Below are 10,062 nucleotides of genomic sequence, written 5' to 3'. Positions count from 1 at the left end.
GACAATACAAAAATGTAATAATAATAATATTATATATATATATATATATATATATATATATATATATATATATATATATATATATATATATATATATATATATATATATATATATATAATGTCCATTTGTCTTCATATATTTTTTAAACATTTTCCACATTTATGTATTAAATAAATGATGATATCTATAAATGATTCTGTCCATTTTGAATAGCTTGTATATAGCTGTAGAATACAACTCTCGTAGACGTATTTATGATTCTGACGTTTTCAATTTACGAGAGTTGTAGGGTTCACCCCCCATGGACACAGGGACTTTCAGCACTATACTCCGTAGACACTCCAAACATGTACAAATTGAAAATAAAGGTGCTTACCCCGACGCCACAAATGTTAACTCTCGCTACGGGGTAGTAGTTTAATGTAATAATCCATATCTTTCAATAAAGAAGTGTTTTAATGCCGTCTGTGGCCAATTCTGTCGGAAGTTCCCAATGGGCTGTAGTGACGTGCTCATCTGGTGAAACCCGGAATTACACTCAATTTAAACAGGAAGTAAACGAGGGTGAAAAAATGGCGTTCGGCCACAGACGGCATTAAAACACTTCTTTATTGGAGAAACATTCTCCTTGCGTTCATATAAAACCTCTTAACTTGTCGTCCTGCTGTCTGGCCCGCCACTTGCCTGCAGAGGAATAGCTGCTTGACCTTGCATGAGCCGGCTGCTTGCTTACAGAGGAATAACTTCACAGAGGGTCTACTACAGGGGTCTTCAACGTTTTCAGGCCAAGGACCCCCTAGCTGAGAGAGAGATGAAGCAGGGACCCCCCTATATAAAATTGTGTTTCAGATTCAACTTTTTTGTTTTACTTGGTCTGCTCTGTTTCCCCTCTACAGCTATATCTCTTTGCCAAAAATAGCTGATCTACAAGCTCACAACGCCTCGCAGCGCGAGGCGTTGTGAGCTTGTAGATCTGCTATTTTTGGCTAAAGTTCTCCTCAGGAAAAGGGATGCTAGGGTTCAAGTGGTTAATTAAAAAAAAAATCATATCACACAAAGATTTGGCGGACCCCCTGTAGTAACTCTGAGGACCCCCTAGGGGTCCCGGACCCCCTGTTGAAGACCCCTTATGTAGACACCAGAGTCTCTTAATTGGCCAAGCTCCAACACTGGACTCTGTAAAAGGCTGCCTTGAAAAGACATTATATTCTCTCAGGCTTATGGCATATAGTTGTTTGTTGTTTTGTTTGTTAGTTTGTCTGTTAGTTGTTCATTGTTTTTGATGTAAAGCGTCCTTGGGTTTATGAAAGGCGCTATATAAATTCAAGCTATTATTTATCATTATTCTTATTATTATGCAGACACCAGTCTTTTGTTCAGATTCTGAATTCTTAACTCCCCTGAGTCCCCATCTTTAAACCAATCCAGTGACTTTGATTGGTGCAGCAGGGCTGATCATGGATCAGATTGTAAATACCATAGTTTATTTATTTCACTGCATATAGTCTACATATTAAATCTAAAATCATGCTCAACCCTTTAATTCAATTAATTATTTCAATGGACTCAAATCTTGTTTTATTTGATGGCCTTCCTGCCCTGGCATTTGGCCTTCCTGCCCTAGCAAAAACAGAGCTTGCAGCTCTCCTCTCCAATTTGCCCTCCCTGGCACCCCCTGGTGGCCCCCACTTTGAAAAGCTGTGGTCTACAGCTTAGAAAGGTCCCTGTTTTTAGGTTGGCATGTCAAAATGAAAACAAAAACAATAAATACACGGTGAGGAATGGTAATGAAGACCAAAATATACCAAATATAACAGTCCTTGTGCCCCTCAATCTATTACAGGAGAATGTGTGATAGATGCAGCAGTGTTCTGATCAGTCTGCAAATGAAAACTTGCAACATTTGCAACTCCAAAGAGAATACATGACTACAAAAAAAAGCTACCATTAGACCATGTTTCCACAAATAACACAGGAGAAGGCGGGTAGATTTGGCCACAGGGGTTTTTTACACTTAAATCCCCATATTCTTCAAGTCAAAGTAAAGTCTGAAAATATCCCATCTACAAAGCACATTGTGACATACTTGTCATCATAGATATGTTATACTACACAGTTTCGTTTAGAACTAAGCCCAACCATTGTAACGTAGCTGTTTTTTTTAGATACATCTGACAAATAAGCCATAAAATAGAATACAATTAAAATGCTTAATAAAATACCCCTACTATTCTACGTCATAAAATACCAAATATTATATTGCCATCAAAAGTTACCATACTATAATGTTGGGAAAAACACCAAATCTATTAGGCCTATGTCGGTGGTCCTTGAGAGCCTATATCACACTGTTGAGTGATTCTGTAAGATATTGTGTCATTATTTAGTCCTAATAAAATAGGTGACAGGTTGTTGAATCAATGGGTTGTTATTGGTCTGACTTGAATCACGTGGTGTTGGTGGTGACACGTCAGTCAGCAGTAGGCGGGCCTAGTAGTAAAATCACCTGCCTGGGAATTTATGAATGAAAAGAAGAGGGGGAGGGGGTGAGCGGGAAAGTCAAATGTTTGCCGACCGCTTCGCTTTTTTTTTAAATAATAATAATAACGCCTTCGAATGTTTAGAGACGGAATGTTGGCCGTACTTGAGCATTAGCAGCAGCATAGTTAATCAAGACAGTGACACAGGTTTGCCCAGACAAGAAGAGGACCATCCATCATCATCATCATCATCGATCAACATCATTAGGCTAAAGTAGCTAAACCGTGAGTAGGCTAACTTATAAACAACAACAATAGAACAATCAGGTGAGCACATAGTGTGTCCTATATGGCATAAAAAGCCATAATATAAGGTGCTTATTCGCTTGCCCCAAATGTTAACTAGGTGTCCGGAGTATTTGTGCAATGTATTATCAATTTATTTAAATAAAGAAAGTGTTTTAATCCCGTCTGTGGCCATTCCCCCCTCGTTTACTTCCTGTTTACATTGAGTGTAATTCCGGCTTTCACCGGATGCGCCCCGTCACTACCACCCATTGGGAACTTCTAACTTCTCAGAATCGGCCACAGACGGGATTAAAACGTTCTGTATTGAAAAAGATGGACTAATACATTACACAAACACTCCGGACAACTAGTTAACATTTGGGGCAAGCGGGTAAGAACCTTATATTTAGCATTGGTAGATGTTGGGAGAAATACGGGCTTTACTGGTGAAAGTCCAGGGTAAACTGGGGGGGTGGAGCTAAGACTCGTAGATATAAAAATGTCAAAATCGATCAAATACATCTATAGTTGATCTAAGGTTAGAAAAGTGTCCGTCTTCATTGCTTCAATAGCGTAGGAATGGAGTATAAGTGAAATGTGTTGGCAATCAGACCCTACCTCATACACAAATGTGTATTTTATGTAGGCCTAGCTGTAGTTTTTCTTTATTTGTATTTTTTTAAGCTATCAATTGAGAAAAGCAGACTGAAACATCAGAAAATAAGTCAGATGGGATTACACTAAACTAACTTGAGTTTAAAGGCTACAACCAGTATGACTTGATATAAATTAGTTGTTGGTGACTTACATTGTCATCCAATAGGGCTAAAACACATAAAGAACAATTATTCCATGTTCTATAACCACTCATTATCTAATTAAGCTATTATAGTGAACTTTGCTCTGACTTTAATAGCCAACTCTTTGGGAGAAGGCAGGCTGTGGTTTAGTTTTTTTTTGCTGTTCATAGAATTCAGTGATCATTTAAAAAAAAAAAGTATCAACTTAAAACAATAGCAGTTGATCATCATCAAATGAGATGAACTTAAGTACATGTCTCTACAGTCAATATGACTTTATATACATTTGTTTTTGGTGACTCATACGCATTGAGCTACTCAATAGCTAAATACAAAGTAAGTTGGTAGCTATAGCAAACTAACTTTATTTCATATTGACGTCCAGTATCGCTGAGTAGAATTATTCCATATTTATCATAACCACATGATGACTGAATGCCCTGGTAGTTGTATGTATTTATTATATTATATAGTACATATTTATCATAACCACATGATGACTGAATGCTCTGGTAGTTGTATGTATTTATTATATTATATAGTACATATTTATCATAACCACATGATGACTGAATGCCCTGGTAGTTGTATGTATTTATTATATTATATAGTACATATTTATCATAACCACATGATGACTGAATGCTCTGGTAGTTGTATGTATTTATTATATTATATAGTACATATTTATCATAACCACATGATGACTGAATGCTCTGGTAGTTGTATGTATTTACCAGCTCGTACTGCAAGTCCTATTTTACTCGCTAGATGGCGGAAGAGGCTTTGTTTATGTTATTAAGTCAACAGGATAATATGAGGACAAGGCAAGCGCAGGCAGTGGTGTACAGTAACTACGTACATTTACTCAAGTACTGAGGTATTTTTTACTTTACTGGAGTATTTCCAATTTTCAGTACTTTTACTTCTACTCCACTACATCTCGGAGGCAAATATTGTGCTTTTACTCCACTACAATTATTTGAAAACTTTAGTTACTAGTTACTTTGTAGATTTTGATTATTATTACAAAACATACATTAACCACTTCAGCCCTATATACATTTCGGCCATTTGAAAATAGCAGATCTACAAGCTCACAATGCGTCACGATGCGACACATTGTGAGCTTGTAGATCTGCTATTTTCAAAATATTATTTATACATTTTGAACTTGTGAATTCTGCACAATGAGTAGTCTACTTTTACTTTTGGTACTTTAAGTACATTTTGATGCCAATACTTTTGTGCTTTTACTCAAGTAGGCTACATTGAATTCGGAACTTTTACACGTAACAGGGTATTTCTACATTGCAGTATTGATACTTTTACTTAAGTAAAACATCTAAGTACCACCGCTGGTATTGACCAGCTCGTATTAAAGTCCTATTTTTCTCGCTAGATGGCGGAAGAGGTTTAGTTATGTTACTGAGTGTCGAGTCAACAGGACAAGTAGACTACTTACCTACCTACTATTGTTAATGAATTTAACTGTTATTGATTAACATAACTATGTATTACTGTGTAGGCTACTTGGGCCACCTTAGCCCATAGCACTTGACCTACTGTAGCCTTGACGACCATGCAGTATATGGTTAAAATGTCATTTAGATAGCATGTTATCTCAAGACGGGTGCCAGGTTCATTTGTTGACCTGTAATTTCACTGTACAGATGTTTTTTTTTACATTTATTTTCATATTATTGTGAGTGATGCTATAAGTTTTTGGTTCAGGCCTACCTGTATGATCCTAGAAGATTACTGAGGCACACTATGTATTTGATGTATGTGTTTACCTTGCTTACTGTTATTGCTCAGGTTAAAACGTCAAAACTTTTGATTAAATGTGATTTTACTTTAATTAAACTTTATCTCGTCCAGTCGGCAGCCAATGTGGTATAGCCTGCACAGTAAAATCTGGAACTTAATTATTTTAATGAATAAAATATGATTATGACCAATGCCAGGTGGGAGAACAGGGTTCAAATCCCAGAAAGGCCATAAAGGTTATGGATAGTGTCCCTGTCCACATGTCCCATGGTGTGATTTGAATAAGAAAAAACGTTTTCACTAATTGTACATAATAATAATAATAACTTTATTTATAAAGCACCTTTCAAAACACGAGTTACAAATAGCTGAACAGCAGTTGGAGCATAAAAGTAAGTAAGTAAGGTAAAATAAAACTTTTCAAAAAGCCTAAGGGAATAACATAGTTAACAAGTAAGTTAGTTCTGACAAGCAATAAAACACATTTAAGCAAACTAAAAGGAGACCAAAATAACTTGGGTCTCGTTGCCCACATCAACAGATACAAACATACGCTGCACAATGATGGTAAATGAGGTGATCTAGGGGAAGGCTTTCCTGAACAGATGCGTTTCAGAAGTGATTTAAAAGATGAAACAGAATTGGCTTTTTGTGAAAAAACATTCCTAAAGGAGCTTCATAGCCTCTCTATCTTTGCCCTCATTTAGTATTCCATATCCTATGAACAGCAGACATTTCATTATCCAGACTTTGGGCAATCTGTGAGTCCACAGGGAGCATGAATGTACATTTAGCTTTTTTCTTTTCAATCCTTTACTGGACAGTGACAGTGGAGAGAGACAGGAAATGGCTGGATGGACAGATGGGGACGGACCATAGAGTTGGGACGGACATGCAGCAAAGGGCCCTGGGCCGAACCCGAGCCTGTGTCAGCTGTGTTAAGGACCGCGCCTCAGTGGAACACACCGACTCCACCAGGTGAGCCACCAGGTGCCCCCCCCCCCCCCCCCAGCAAACGCACCTTGATGAAAACAAACGAGCCACCAAGCCAGCCAGTTCCTCACTGGCGGGACCCACGGTGGTTTGGGGTTTTTGGGGAGTTTGCATGTTTTGTTTTGATTGATTTAACACTTTATTAGCAGTTTGCAAAAGAAAGCACAGGAAAGTACGGTTCAATACAAGGTCTGCGAAGAGGATTTTAAACTAAAGAAAGCCTATGGCTTGTTTCCATTAGGGTACGTTGTACTCAATTCATTCAGACATTTAATGACAGACAAATATACAATACTATGCAAAACATCATATACACCAGGGGTCTTCAACTGGGGGTCCGGGACCCCTAGGGGGTCCTCAGAGTTACTACCAGACATGCAAAAGTGTGACTTTTCAGCTACAGTCACCTTTTTGAACCCAAATAGGGCAATTGTGTGACACCTGACCCGAAAGAAAACAACATGTTGTCACCTTCTTCACCTCGGGGCTGTTTGCATGCCTGGGGTCCGCCAAATCTTTGTGTGATATGATTTTATTATTTTACCTTAACCACTTGAACCCTAGCATCCCTTTTTCTGAGAAGAACTTTAGCCAAAAATAGCAGATCTACAAGCTTGTTACAAACTTGTAGATCTGCTATTTTTGGCAAAGAGGTATATAGGTGTAGAGGGAAAAAAGAGCAGACCAAGTAAACAAAAAAAGTTTAATCTGAAACACAATTTTATACAGTATATATATAAAGGGGGGTCCCTGCTTCATCTCTCTCTCAGCTAGGGGGTCCTTGGCCTGAAAACGTTGAAGAGCCCTGATATACACAGTTAGATCAAAAAGAAAAATATGTAGGGGGGGGGGGGGGGGCATTGACTTTATACAGGGGCCAGTTGCTGCAGCCACCTGTAAAAGTGCTCTTTTAGGGCGTTCCACATTTTTGTGGCATATAGCTGGAGAACAAATTTGACCCCTTGTTGTTTGAGCCAAATCTGGGTTGAGCGAGATCGGTGGGTCTACCTCTCTGGTGTTGTGACTGTGGGACGTCATTGACGTTTCGTATGACTCAACCTCCTCCCTGCACACTCTTCCTCATTGACCAATGCATGCATTTAGTGAGGCTCTGAGGTGGCATCACACCCTGTCCGGGTTGCATGCTCTGCGTCAGACCTGCTTGTTTTCAGTGCATGTATGTATATGTTACAGGGTGAATGGAGAACCAGGGTGATTGAAGAAGGCTCGCTCGTTTTTACCCACCCAGCAATTCTGTAGAAGAAACACTAGAGGGAGCCACAAGCCAGGCTTGTGCACAAGCACATATGGCCGCGACCACCCACACACACAGTCACACACACACACACACACATGCGCGCGCACGCACACGCGCTCATGCTTTCAATGGACTGTTAAGATACTTTTATTGTGTTCTGCTGGCTTTTGTTTTAGTTTCTCCCTGACACACACACACACACACACACACACACACACACACGCACACAGTGATCCATGAAAAGAACTATTCTGTCCCTATCGGTTTACAACTCAAACGGCGCTGAGTCGACAAGTGGAGCATCGGCCGGTCAGCGCGGGCACTTGCGCCGTGAGGCGCGAGGGCGCGCTTCCTCGGCCTCAAGCTCCACTTGTCGGCGCGCCTCCGTCGTGGACATGCGTGTGCGTGTGTCTTTTCTCTCTCCTCCCGTGCTCTCCTCCCCTTCCTCGTCCGTGTCTCTCTCTCTCTCTCTCTCCTCCCGTGCTCTCCTCCCCTTCCTCGTCCCTCCCAAGGAGGACGGTTTATTTCGCGAGGAGGAGCTCCTCCTCGCCTCACGTAATAAACCCCCGCCTCGCAGTGCCGCGTCCTCCTTCTCCTCCTCCTCCTCGCGAGCCTCGCTAATAAACCCTATCTCGAAAAGCCCCGCCTCGCCCCGAAGCCCCGTGCCTAAAAACGAGTCTTCAATCACCCTGGATCTCCATTCACCCTGTGACATATGTATGCATTGAGTGCATGCATGCACTTGCCAGATTTTAGTTGTAAAACTCTATATCAAGGGTCTTCAACGTTTTCAGGCCAAGGACCCCCTAGCTGAGAGAGAGATGAAGCAGGGACCCCCTCTATATCGTATAAACGTGTGTTTCAGATAAACTTTTGCTGCTCTTTTTCCCACTACACCTATAACTCTTTGCCAAAAATAGCAGATCTACAAGCTCACAACGCCTCGCAGCACAAGGCGTTGTGAGCTTGTAGATCTGCTAGTTTTGGCTAAAGTTCTCCTCAGAAAAGAGATGCTAGGGTTCAAGTGGTTAATGTAAAAAAAAAATCTGTAGTTACCTGTAGTAACTCTGAAGAGCCCCTAGAGGTCCCGGACCCCCTGTTGAAGACCCCTGCTCTATATTATTACTTTGGAGATATGCAGAGCACGATACACTACCAGGATTTTCACAGTTAAAGTTAAAAAAAATTATGAAACTCCAAGAGTATAGTGGTATTAACGGGTGCATTTGGTTCCATGTATAGCCTATACTATACTATACTATAAGGGGCGGCCATAGCTGAGTGGTTAGTGAGCCCGCCTAGGGAGCCAGAGGCCCTGGTTGCCCCAGGTACGATTCCAGGCCACGCCAGCATATGTGTCGATGAAATGAAATTTGTCCCTGAGCAAGACTCTTAACCCCTAATTGCTCACAGGCCCTCATTGGAAACAAGCCCGCAAGGACTTTCATGAACGACCTGTTAAAAGGAATTATCCTTATCCTTATCCTTATACTCTCTTTGAGTTAAATTAACACATTTTGACTGTGCGTGTCAGTAGGAAATAAGTCTCATTACTCTCAAGTGGTAAACATCACCCTCCTTGAACCCAAGCAAGGGCAAACCCATAGAAGTATAGATGATCTATTTGACCCAGATCACTTTCCTACAGGGTTGCATTATCAGTTTGAAGCTTTGCCATGCAGACCTCGGTCCGTTCAGGTTCTGGGCAGAACCAGGGTTTGATTAGAAATTACTGGAGTGGAAAAATGTGTCATTGAAAGATTGCATGATTTATGGCGAGCGTCCCGTCCCGTCCCGTCCCACACCCCCGTCCCGTCCCACACCCCCGTCCCGTCCCACACCCCAAACTATCTTGGATCTCTCACTATTTCGCCTCGGTCCACAGTAGAGCCATAAATAGCCGGCGTAGGCCCAAGCCTTCACTTTATGGGATCTCCCTTAATCCATTAAGACCGGGAACGCATCTCTGTCATTTTATGGATTTCTTTGGCTATTCAAAATAGCAGATCTACAAGCTCATACCGAGTGCTGCGCTACGAGCTTGTAGATCTGCTATTTTTGAAAAATCTTCAACATTTGTGCAAATCTTTGAATATATATATTTTAAAAAAAAAATTAAACTCAAATCTTTGCTTCTGGGGGTCCCTGGAACAACATATTTCGAGGTGGTGGTCCGCGGCCAAATACACATCATTTTGGGGGTCCTTGACATGAAAATGTTTAAGAACCACTGATATTATAGCAACATGTTTTTTTCAAAAAACTGTTAGGATTTAGAAGACATTCGTAGAATCCCCCCAGAAGCAAAGATTTGAGTTACAAATGTTCACTTTAATAAAAAATATATATATATTAAAAGTTTGCACAAATTTAAATGATTTTTCAAAAAGTAGCAGATCTACAAGCTCATAGCGCGGCACTCGGTGCCGCGCTATGAGCTTGTAGATCTGCTATTTTTGAATAGCAGATCTA

This window comes from Gymnoscopelus braueri (assembly GCF_963280865.1).
Source record: "Gymnoscopelus braueri genome assembly, chromosome: 14".
Classification (NCBI taxonomy): domain Eukaryota; kingdom Metazoa; phylum Chordata; class Actinopteri; order Myctophiformes; family Myctophidae; genus Gymnoscopelus; species Gymnoscopelus braueri.
The sequence above is the reverse complement of the archived record's forward strand: the minus strand, read 5'-3'. Positions refer to the sequence as shown.